Source organism: Triplophysa rosa, linkage group LG25, assembly GCF_024868665.1.
Source record: "Triplophysa rosa linkage group LG25, Trosa_1v2, whole genome shotgun sequence".
Lineage (NCBI taxonomy): Eukaryota > Metazoa > Chordata > Actinopteri > Cypriniformes > Nemacheilidae > Triplophysa > Triplophysa rosa.
In genome coordinates this window covers 6,459,353-6,471,892 of record NC_079914.1, presented here as the reverse complement: position 1 = coordinate 6,471,892, position 12,540 = coordinate 6,459,353, and the positions used below count along the sequence as shown (strand labels likewise).

The 12,540-nt window shown below is 38.3% G+C and overlaps 1 protein-coding gene across 1 annotated transcript in view; it reads right to left on the bottom strand.

Moving 5' to 3' along the window:
* add3a (adducin 3 (gamma) a) overlaps nucleotides 1–12,121 on the bottom strand; it is an 81,342-nt gene extending 69,221 nt beyond the window's left edge. The window contains exon 1 of the mRNA XM_057325591.1: nucleotides 12,024–12,121. The gene's annotated coding sequence lies outside the window, so the exon portion shown is untranslated. The remainder of the gene's footprint in view (nucleotides 1–12,023) is intronic.
* Between the last annotated feature and the right edge of the window lie 419 nt (nucleotides 12,122–12,540).

The following is a 12,540-nucleotide window of genomic DNA, read 5'->3' as shown; positions in this document are numbered from 1 at the left end:
TTAAACACCCAGTAGTAAACTCGATCCTTACGGTCAATAAAAACATGGACTAACGCATTTCAAAATATCTATTGTACTATAAACACAGTCATTTTTGAAGAGAACAGACTCTCCAAACGCAAGTTGAGAAGAGACATCAATGCTAGATAACTCCAGATAACACAGGTACGTCTGTAAGATGTCTGCTAAATGTCTGGATAGTGTCTAATAATATAACTATTTATATTATATTCAATTTATGTTAATATTAATTTGTATTATTATTTTACATTTACATTTACATTTAGCAGACGCTTTTATCCAAAGCGACTTACAGATGAGGGAAACAATGGAACAACATAAGGACAACAAAAAGCATAAGTGCAATAAAAGAAAACTGGTCTCATATAGCCTACCACAGTATACAGAGCTAAGTATTTTTTTTAAAGAGTAAAAAAGAGATAGAAGTCAGAACTGATCAGTCAGGTGTTGACGGAAGAGATGTGTTTTCAGATGGTTCTTAAAGATGGCTACAGAATCTGCTGATCTTGTAGCAGCGGGCAGATCATTCCATAAATGTGGAACCGATCCCGAGAAGGTACGTGAGAGAGATTGTTTACCTTTTTGGGATGGCAACACAAGACGTTGTTCGTTTGCAGAGCGTAGGGATCTGGCAGGTATATAAGTCTGCATTAGCGAGTGAAGATAAGGGGGTGCCAAATCAGTGGTGGTCTTGTAGGCCAGGAGCAGAGTCTTGAATCTGATTTGAGCGACTGTAGAGAGCCAATGTAACTTAATGAAGAGAGGAGTGACGTGCGCTCTCTTCGGTTCATTGAAGACCACTCTTGCCGCTACATTCTGGATCATCTGTAGAGGTTTGGTTGTGCAAGCTGGAAGTCCAGCCAGTAGTGCATTACAGTAGTCCAGTCTGGACAGAACAAGAGCCTGGACTAGGACTTGCGTAGCATGCACGGATAGAAAAGGTCTAATTTTCCTATTATTTTAGCGGATGAATCTACAGGACCGGGTGGTGCTGGCAACCTGATCAGTGAAGTTAAACTGATCGTCGATCACCACTCCCAGGTTTCTGGCCGTTCTGGAAGATGTGATGGTTGATGAGCCCAGTTGAATGGAGAAGTTGTGATGAATCTTTGTGTCGGCTGGGATTACAAGCAGTTCTGTTTTTGCAAGGTTCAGCTGCAGGTGATGGTCATTCATCCAGAGAGAGATGTCGGCTAGGCATGCTGAAATGCGTGCAGAAACAGTCGGATCGTCAGGCTGAAATGACAGGTGGAGTTGTGTATCATCCGCATAGCAGTGATAGGAAAAGCCATGTTTCCGAATGACAAAGCCTAGGGATGTCATGTATATAGAAAACAGCAACGGACCAAGCACTGAGCCTTGATGCACCCCTGTGTCGAGATGTTGGGAGTCAGAGACCTCTCCTCTCCAGGATACTCTAAATGACCTACCTGTGAGGTAAGACCTGAACCATTGTAGCACCACTCCAGAGACACCCATAGCCTTGAGGGTCGACAGGAGTATGTGGTGGTTAAAAGTGTCATAGGCAGCAGATTCTTTGTATAATAATTGTATTAAATAAAGGATTTGTTGAATGGGTCCTGTAGTTTGGTTGCATATAAAGAAACCGTATGGTACATTAATTACTAGTGGTTGACCTTGGTATTGCAGTCTAAATTCAAAATATTGGAGAGGCAAGTTTAGCCAAGTAACAGGCTGTCACAGGCACTTATTTGTGAATGTCTAAGGGAAGTCCACGAATGCACGCATGCGCAGTAACGTTTATTTATGTTGTTGCTTTGAAACTGCCTATATTACATCTGACAGAAGACATTTCAGAGATGTATTGTAAATGCGCAAACAAAAAAAAAAAGTCTTGCAGATGTAATGCAGACATCAGAAAGACGTCTCCAAGATGTATGTGTGCTATCAGGGGTACATTACCTTTTTCAACTCCTAATAAAACGTAAACCTTCATGAAAGTTCATGAACAGCCAATGAATTTAATTAGCGTACACTTTCATCTAGTCTTACGTTTAACCTCACAGGACACCAACAAGTATCTAATCCATAGTTGACCTTCACATAATTGCGAGTAATATTTATTTTTGTATGTGACGCCTGACAGAAACGAACATCAAAAACCTGTTTGGGTCGGTCATATGAACCCTTCAGATAAACACTTAGTGTTTGTGAGCAATGTCCAAAGCTTATACCCCCATCAAAGAACTGAATGCAAGTCAAAATTGGCTTGTCGGGTAAATAAAACATTTACAAGTAACTTGGACAGTAACGTCATGAGGACCTACAACCCAATACCCCTATTGAAAAAATTAGCATATGCTTGTTAGGTATGTTTTGAAGCATGGTAGCTGGTCCTTAGTTGGTCAAGAGCTGGTTTTAAGCTGGTCCTTAGCAACTAGCTCCTGCTCAGAACCAGCTCATAACCAGCATATAACCAGCTCAGGACCAGTTTAAACCAGCTCATGACCAACTAAAGGCCAGCTTAAACCAGCTCAAACCAGCTACCATGCTTCAAAACATACCTAACCAGCATATGCTTTTCAACAAGGACATGGTCTACAATGCTTTTTTATTTGAAAGATCGGTGTTGATATAAGTGACGCAAGTGTTTGATCTTTTAGCTTTAGCATTAGCAGTGTCTCAAGGATGCCATAATATTTCCCTAAAAAATGAGGACCAAAATAGCAACACATCTACACATTTTTGTGACAAGAAGTATCACCACAAAGAGGAGACTAACCAGCACTGTTCGTCACAACTGAGGAGAAAAAAATAGCTAATCATTTTCATGTCATAACACAAATACACTGCGTTCCAAATTATTATGCAAATTGGATTTAAGTGTCGTAAACATTTAATTTTATATTGTTCAATTAAACTTATGGATGGTATTGTGTCTCAGTGCTCTTTGGATCACTGAAATCAATCTCAGACACCTGTGATAAGTAGTTTGCCAGGTGAGCCCAATTAAAGGAAAACTACTTAAGAAGGACGTTCCACATTATTAAGCAGGCCACAGGTTTCAAGCAATATGGGAAAGAAAAAGGATCTGTCTGCTGCCGAAAAGCGTCAAATAGTGCAATGTCTTGGACAAGGTATGAAAACATTAGATATTTCACGAAAACTTAAGCGAGATCATCGTACTGTGAAGAGATTTGTGGCTGATTCAGAGCACAGAAGGGTTCGTGCAGATAAAGGCAGAATGAGGAAGGTTTCTTCCAGACAAATTCATCGGATTAAGAGAGCAGCTGCAAAAATGCCATTGCAAAGCAGCAAACAGGTATTTGAAGCTGCTGGTGCCTCGGGAGTCCCGAAAACCTCAAGGTGTAGGATCCTCCAGATGCTTGCAGTTGTGCATAAACCTACTATTCGGCCACCCCTAACCAATGCTCACAAGCAGAAACGGTTGCAGTGGGCCCACACATACATGAAGACTAATTTTCAAACAGTCTTGTTTACTGATGAGTGCCGTGCAACCCTGGATGGTCCAGATGGATGGAGTAGTGGATGGCCACCATGTCCCAACAAGGCTGCGACGTCAGCAAGGAGTCATGTTTTGGGCTGGAATCATGGGGAGACAGCTGGTGGGCCCCTTTAGGGTCCCTGAAGGTGTGAAAATGAACTCTGCAAGGTATGTAGAGTTTCTGACTGAGCACTTTCTTCCATGGTACAAAAAGAAGAACCATGCCTTCCGTAGCAAAATCATCTTCATGCATGACAATGCACCATCTCATGCTGCAAAGAATACCTCTGTGTCATTGGCTGCTATGGGCATAAAAGGAGAGAAACTCATGGTGTGGCCACCATCCTCCCCTGACCTCAACCCTATTGAGAACCTTTGGAGCATCCTCAAGCGAAAGATCTATGATGGTGGGAGGCAGTTAGCATCAAAACAGCAGCTCTGGGAGGCTATTCTGACATCCTGCAAAGAAATTCAATCAGAAACTATCCAAAAACTCACAAGTTCAATGGATGCAAGAATTGTGAAGGTGATATCAAAGAAGGGGTCCTATGTTAACATGTAACTTGCCCTGTTAGGATGTTTTTGATTGAAATAGCTTTTGATTTCAGTAAATATGACCTCCTAATGCTGCAAATTCAACAAATGACCATTTTCAGTTTTTTACAACCTATGAAATGTTTTCAAACTCTGTTGTGCATAATAATTTGGAACAGTGCATTTTGAGTTTTTCATTTTTTAAATAAATACTGTTGTCAGTGGGAGGTTTGTTCAATAAAATTCCAAATGTACCCTAACTGTTGATTACTTGAAAATTATACTGACTGTCATTTGCATCGACAAATTAGGAAAACCAGAGAAAGATATCATTTGCATAATAATTTGGAACGCAGTGTATATCGTAAAAAATATTGTGCTTCGTTATCGGCAGGTGTGGCAAAATATTCTCTTTTTTGTGTCCTGTTTGTGAAAGCATTTGTCAAAAACATGCGATTGGGCACTTGATAACAGGAACTAAAACTAGGGTGTGTCCGCCCGGGCAGATGAGACGTTATATTTAGGTTATTATTCTTTCCTTATTGAGCAATCAGTGCTATAGAGCTTATTTCCTTTATGGGCGTGATGCTACACACCAACCTCGAAGTTACGGTCAAAGGGTCACACACACACACACACACACACACACACATGCACACACACGTGTATACGAACCTATTAAACAAAACACAAAGATACTATTGTTTGTAACAGTTTTATGTACTGTATATAGAGTGTGCATAAACGGTCAAGTTTTATGATTCTTTTCAAGTATATTTACAGGAACATTTATCTTTTTTGTGTATACAACAGTGGTAAACATGCTGTTTTGCAATACTCTGCATTACACAAAGAAGCTATAAAAATGACTTCCGGACAAACACACACACACACACAAAAACAAAACATGCAAGGGACGGCAGGGCAGCTCTACACCTGAAGATACTCTCATGTACATTCCTTTGAAAGCTGAGCTGTTTTAGCCGAAGGGAGGGGTATACCGTTGCCAGCGTGTATATATAGTATCATAAGCACACATGCGTTCAGATTTGTGTACGTAATTGTGAGACCGTACCAGTCTCGAACCCTGACTACAGAAATCCACATGCAATCATAAACTTACATGCATAAATCCAGAAAACTTTACGTCGTCTTAAATTATGCAAAGCTTAAGAGAGGACGTCAACAGAACAGAACTTGAGTAAGTGTTGTAAATTGAATCTAACCCCAAACCACATTCTGTGTTCCACAAACCAACCCCTCCAAACCGATCTTGATTTAAAGTCTTCATCTCAGGATTCGCTGATCGAGACTCTGCATGATTTGCGAATAAAGCCAAATTACCAAGAAGCGAACCCATTGGAATCTGACATGTTAATTTAAACAACCGCCAACAATATATCAATGACAGACAAGAGTTGTTGGATGTCTTTGTTTTGACTGCAATGCTGCTGGGCTTCTCATATTTTACCGTCGGACAAATGGACCCCTGCAGATTTTACAGACACAAAGTGTTGCTTTTGAACAGCAACAAAGGCCCGTCGTCCATTCAGACTGGAAGTGATGTAAGACGGGTGTTCAGACCTGCATTCAGCTTCAACGTGTCAAAGGGATAGTTCACCCAAAAATGAAAATTCTGTCATTGTTTACTCACTCCCTTGGCATTTCAAACCTGTATGACTTTCTTCAGCAGAACACAAAAGATATTCAGAAGAATGTTTAACCAGCACCCATTTACTTGCATTGGTTTTGTGTCCATACAATAGAAGTGAATGGGCGCCGGCGCCTTCCACTTACCAACTTTTTTCAAAATATTTTCTTTTGTGATCTGCGGAAGAAAGAAAGTCATACAGGTTTGACAAGAGGGTGAGTAAATAATGACAGAATTTTAATGTTTGGATGAGCCATCCCTATAATGTCTTTCTCATTAAAAAGAAAAGGTTTAGGGGTGATTCACATTTCGCGTCTTTTGCGCGCGCAAGTTTGCTATTTTAAATGTAGACACGCGGCAGGCGCACGCAAATAGGGAGCAACGCCTTCGCGATGCGCATACGGTGCGGCACGCGCATTTTTCTAGGTGCGCCACATCGAGATGGAAATAGTTCAACTTTACAGAGTGACTCGCGCGCACCGCGGGTCATTTGACTAGAGAAAACGGCACGGCTAGCGTTTTTATACACGAAATGTGAATCTCCCCTCATAAACAAGGGGCCAGTGGAAAACCTGAGAAAAAAAATACTGCTTGCGTCGCTTCAAGGTGTTTGTTTAGTATTTTGGCTCTGTATACAGTTAAAACAAATGATTAAATTATACAATTATAGTTCAAACAAATTACACAAATTATAAAATAAATTATAATAATTGTTAAATTCCTTATTATTCTAAATTTTAAAGAACAATAAACTCATCCGGTATGCCAAACTCTTCAAATGCTCAAGTAATGATGACATTTTGTTTTCACCACATTTCAGTTCACAGGGTTACCAACCAAATCAACCACCGAATCTCAGCCTACATTTCAAAGCAGAGCGGGCGACAGGCAAGCCCATCTGGGAGTGATTTTGCTGCTCTCAGATGTGAAATGACAGTGATTGGGTCAATTAAACTTCTGACCTGGAACATTTTTACTAATGCCTTTCCAACAGAGATACGCCCCCCAGGGAGACCCTCGCATCAGCAACTGTCAAACCGCAGACTTGTCCCGCCCGATACCATCCAACACAATGTAAACTTGGTTTACAAAAAGTTTAGAGTTGCCACAAAAGTGTCATGTTTAGCAGCAGAAACAAAACCTTTCGACTAAATGGAATAGTGTACCCAAAAATGAATATTCTGTCATCGTTTATTCATTCTCATGTGGTTCAAAACATCACAGCGAGGCACCAAATCGCTTGCAAAAACCTTTACTCATTCGGTTCCCAGCCTCCACCCGAACTGCAGCATCCTTCACAACCTTCAAAAAACAGCTCAAAACGTACCTCTTCCACATTTATTTGACTAACCAATAACCGTCTATGTCTTCTGTCAAAAAAAAATCTTGTTGTTCCAGCTTTAATCCTCCTAGTAGCATGGCCTTGTTAACTAACCGTAATGTTTATTGTGTTGACAAAATGTTTATATGCTCTCCTACTTGTAAGTTGCTTTGGATAAAAGCGTCTGCCAAATGAATAAATGTAAATGTCAAAACATTTATATGACTCTTTCTTCTGAAGGACACAAAAGTAGATATTTTGAGAAATGTCTCAGTGGTTTTGTGTCCATACAATGGAAGTCAGTGTTGTTTGGTTACCAACATCTACAGCCTCTGTAACCAAATGCAACACAATGTAATACATTTTCTCTCTACCAAGTTCAGTTTTTTTTGTCCTGACAAGCTGTGCCAATAACACGTGACAACTCATTCACACACATCAAAACGGTTGTGATAAGGCCTGACACAACTAATCCTTTAATCATCCTGACACTCTTAATTCTGATTGGCTGTTATTTTTGTTCCTTCAAGTGGCATATCTCTTTCAACGATGACAGCGAAATTACTTGAAACTGGAAACTTGTCATGTCACGCCTGCTTAGAGAGTCCAATAGGACGCTGACAGTCACAGGACAATGTCAATGGTGATTCTGAATGGAAAGACCTCTTAGGCCCATTCAAAGTCTGTGAAACGGGCCTTCAGTGTCACATCCAAATCGGCCCCACGGGATCTGTCCTCCTCTCACTTCCTGTGGTGGGACAGACTTGTGTTTAAGGCTGTGAGAACCATCTCTTTGTGGCCTGTTTCCACCCACACATGTATAAAGAGATTATTCTGACCCAGGGCCCACAGAGACATCGTTCCCGGCACTTCAGACAACGACGCCGTCTTATGCCAAAGTATTGTTGTAACCATATGATCTGCTTGTTTACATGTTGATATTCTCTGTCATTTAATATGTTTAGCTCTGATTAAATAATATCACCGAACATTACGTGGATATAGGGCTGTCACGATTATTAAATTTGATTGACGATTAATTGTCTAATAAATCGTTGCGATTATGACGATTAATTGTCTGTTTTGGGGCTTTGGCGATTATGACGATTAATTGTCTGTTTTTGAGCTTTGACTTTTAATTCTCATACATTTTTGATTCAGCGATTGAAACGACCATATTGTTCTGAATACAAGACTATGTTTTTTTCTTGGAAATACATCGGAAAAAATTGGGTCATCATATATTTAAGGTTTAGGCTTTTACCTGTCAATAATACAACCGCCAAATACTTGTAAATTAAGTAAATTGATCAGGTGTGAATTGAAGCCACCATTAAAATACTATCAGTCATAGAAAAGCTTCTAGTCTGTTTTTTTCTCACTTGCAAGACTACAATAAAATTTTACTTCTATGTTAATGAAATTTTGGTAGACTGGTTTTCACACTGAGATTTGCTTAAATAATATTAAATTGTACTGCAGGTAATTTTTATGGAATATGCTTTAGTTTTTTTAAGTGATTGTGTTGTGGTGGTACATTTTACAAGTATTACCATGCTTTAGTTACAATAGACACTAAAATATGCAATATGCAGGGACTACAGCTCCCCCTAGTGTCTTCTATAGAGATGTGCAATAATTGCGATGATTTGAAACCATCGCGATGAGACGATTATTTAATAATCGTGACAGCCCTAGTGGATAATATCATTATCATATTTTTATCAATATTTATCATTATTACGGTTGCAAAATTAAGGGAATTTTCAAGGCTAGAAACTTTCCATGGGAATTAACGGGAAAATATGGAAATTAACGGGAATATATGGGAATAGACAGGGAATTTACAAAATTGCAGGTTACCCTATAACAGGGAATTTAATGTAAAAAAAATCTTGAAGAATAATCTTGGTTAAAACAACCAGATTAAATGCAATTTCAGTTGAATTTCTAACCTGCACAATTATCAAAAACGTCCCCAAAGCACACTGCTTACTGCAGGGCTATTGAGACCACGCCCCCTACATGCGCTGTGCATTCCTCCATAACATTACACAAATAATTTCTTGAATCATGCACACAAAATAATGTAAAAAATGTCCATAAAAATTACACAAATTTAAGTTTCAAACCTTGTGCTGTAAGCTATTGTGCAACTAGTATAATGTATATATATTTTTTTCTATGGTATTAAAGTTTAACTACTAAAATGTGTTTATTCAGTAGCTATCCACCCAGTAAATCAGATATGTTAAATTTAAGATAGCACTATTTCACTGACAATTTATGAGGCTAGCTAACAGAAGCTGATGCTCTTCTACTTTCTGCTAGCCAGTTTTCTGTCATCATACAGAAGTACAGTAGGCTACTGGTCAAAGGTTTGGACACATTACTGTTCTAAATGTTTTTGAAAGCAGTCTCTTACTCATCTCAAGCCTGCTTTTATTTGATCAAAATACAGAACAAAACAGTAATATTGCAAAACATAATAGTTTTCTGTTTTAATAATTTAAAATATAATGTATTTCTGTGATATAAAGGTGGATTTACATTTACATGTATTATTTCAGTTTTAGTTTTTATTTGTTTTCAGTTAATAATTTTACCGACTTAAATTAAACTTTAAAGTTTATTGCTGGCAACATTTTTTTTAAATAATATTTCATATGATTTTAATTAACAAACATTTTTGTAAACTATAAAAACCTTTAATAAAAAACTCTTACTTTTCAATTTTTTTGCAGCGATAAGATGATAATAATGATTTAGGCACTATAAGTAGTGCTGTCAGGTGTGATTTTTTGAATTTTGCATATAAATAAATATATACATCAATAAATAAATAAAATGACAAAAGTACATTACAAAATTGATTAAAAATATGAAAAAATAAAAGCCAATTCAAAATATGAATAAAACTAAAAAATATATCTGGTCACATGACTGGGCATTAATCAACATAACCACAGTAATAGACAATGTAAACGTCTTTACAGTTAGCAAATGGTACTGGTAAACGTCTTTACCAGTTCTTAACTATGTCTGCAAATTCTAGTTGCTGCTCCACATGCAAACGGAGAAAAAGAAAAACAGGAAAAACACGGAAAATACAAATCAGATGCATGTGGAGCGGCAACACCAAAGAAAGAGAGAGTAAATGGCCAAATAAAAACAATACCACCACCGACACACAAACTCCTAAAAACAAAAGAAAGTTTCCATGGCCGAATGCAGTCAGCATATGTTTTTGATAAGCGTTAATGGAGAACCATGAGGTAATAATGAGGTCATGCTGATCCATCCGACAGCTTGAAAAAAGCCTGGTGCTTTCCATTCTTACTCCAGCCCGCACATACACATTCACTCAGAAACTAAGCTTGTCAAGATAAAATTACAGTTTCAATTTGTGTTTATATTACTCACAGGGTAGATAGAACATTTCTAACATACCCTGGTGTCAAAACCTGAACCTTCGACTCTCTTAGACAACAAGAGAGGTGAAAGTCTGTTCCTGATTCCAGGATGAAGAAAACCAGTGAAAGAGGGGTTCAACCACCCTTGATCATCTGCAATATTCATGTGTTCCTTATAAAAAAAATGAGTGTGAAGAGAAGCCAGTGAGCAGGAATATTAAGAAATGGAAGCAGTTTAAATGTCATCAGGAACAGAGTAAAGGCTAAAGCTAGAACAGATAACATTTACATTACGCATTTATCCAAATCCACATTTTATCAGTATACTGTATGTATCAGCTGGGAATCAAAAATAGGACTTTGGTGCTGGACGTGCCATTCAAGTTGAGCTACACAAACTTTTAAGTTCATTTAAGATTGACTTTAAAGGTGCTGTGTGTCATTTTTTGGAGGATCTATTGACATAAATGCAATATAATATTCATAACTATGTCTTCAGATGTGTATAAAGACCTTACATAATGAAGCGTTATGTTGTTATTACCTTTAATCTTCATACACCGCAGGTCCCCTTACATGGAATTCACCTTGTTGTTTCTACGGTAGCCCTAAACGGACAAACTGCTTTACAGAACGCGTTTCGTAAATACGTTATCTCCTTCAGCAAAGTGACAAAATGTTGTCCTGTGAGAGCCACCGTAGTGCTTCGAAAGGGAGGGTGCAGAGAGCAATTGGTTGCAATTCGGAACCTCACCGCTAGATGCCGCTAAATTTCATTTAAATTTTCATTCAATAGGTGATTTAAATAGGTCTCAATACCCGAATTGTTTAACAGGAGAGCAAAATTTGTGCATAAGCATGTTGCATGCTAAAGATATGCCCAAAACGGCAATGTTTTACTTATTAAAAATAGGATGTTGAAACAGGAATAAGAATGGGCTATATTAGTATATATTCATATTTAATATAGAGAAAATATTAATAAAGGCTCAATCTATGCAATTTTTTATTACACACTTCACACCTAGACATTACATTTTTAATCTCGAGTCCATAACTCAATACATAAAAGACAGACAAAACTGATACAAATCTGTGAATTCGAATCACCAAAACTATGAATGAAACGCAAAATCAGCACATAAAGGACAGCTTTAAAAGTACAAATTAATTGTTGTTTATTGACAATGCATCAGCTCGTCGTGACCAGTTTAGATGTTTTACATTCATGACCACAAGAAAAGCCATGCACATACATTCCTGTGATTTGTGTACTGCATCAAACCACACTGCGTTACTATCACAACACACCTTGCCGGTAAACTATGGCGGTCGCGTGAATACAGTACGTCTAAGACAACCGCTAACAATTTCAATGCTGTGGTGCGACATACTTTAACTTTAAAAGGCATCTATTAATCCAGCCCGTTAAACGACAGTCTCGTAAATACATCACTTCACTGCAGCAGATCTGCATCTGGAAGCATGCGTGAAACAGCACGAGCACGTTTTCTCCAGCATAAATATGTGCGTTCGCGTAACACAACACAAACAGTCTATGTGGTGTAAAAAACAGATGTGAGCGTCATGAAGCAAAGCGCATTAAAAACCGATTACCTGTAACGCGTTTGGGAAATTACGCCCAATCTGGTACTTTCATTCAATCCCTGCGCACGTTTAGCGCGAAGAGCACGAGCAGTTTTCAAGTACAGCTCACTTCACGCAGTTTCATTAAACACCGCGTGAGGGCGGTAGCGTAGCGCAGATGTGAAAGCACGGCAATTGACGTCAGAAGCAGAACGCAATACGTTTGAGGAAGCGTTCATGTTATAGAGATCTGCGTCAGTGAGGCGCTGCTCACTATGTGACAGGAAGTAAAGTGTCACTTGCTTGCTTCGTTATGTTTCAAAGAGGGACACAATTTGGCAGCACTGAACTCTATTGCTTTGCATTTTTGCTTCATGTCAAACCGTGACTTTTGTGATATATTGATATAATTTTTTCTTATCTATAATCTATATTTTTTATTATTTTAAGAAGATTCAAGAGGCAAGGTATTTTTTATGTATTTTATTTACTTTTTTATTTTAATTAAAAATATTTTACAAATAAAATAGCAAAGCAGATTGAGCTG